Here is a 512-nt window from a genome sequence, read left to right as displayed (position 1 = left end):
TGTCTGTGGATTTGTTCGTTTGTTCTCTACTGTACTAATAGGCATCTTTAGCCACCGTGTCTGTGTCAATTAGAGCAGTAGTTTTTTTAGCTGCGGGTTCTGTCACACTTGCAACTGTCGAGGCAGTCTTGAGAGGAGACCAGATTTCCTGAGATTTACCAGTCAGTTTACTGCAAAAGTACGGCCCATACAATCTTTTGCCCAACGTAGTGCAGCGGCAATGTGCTCAAACGCACCGTAGTAAATCTCAACCTCAGACTCTCGGAAGACAGGGACCAATGAAATGTGTTTACTCGCATCAAAACCTGAGGAACACTGCCCGCCAGCGTTAGATCCCATCGCTGGTTGTTAAGTCGTGACGTGTTTCCGGGTCCAAAGTTGGCTGAGGCGCTGTCTTCGAAATGCCGAAATAATAATAATAATTAATTATAATAATAATAATAATTAATTATAAGCGCTATAAATATATAGCGCTTTTCCGAGGCTCAAATACCCTGACAATATGGGGAAAG

The sequence above is a fragment of the Nansenia antarctica genome (assembly GCF_963989245.1).
Source record: "Nansenia antarctica genome assembly, chromosome: 14".
NCBI lineage: Eukaryota > Metazoa > Chordata > Actinopteri > Argentiniformes > Microstomatidae > Nansenia > Nansenia antarctica.
This window is presented reverse-complemented; position numbering follows the sequence as displayed.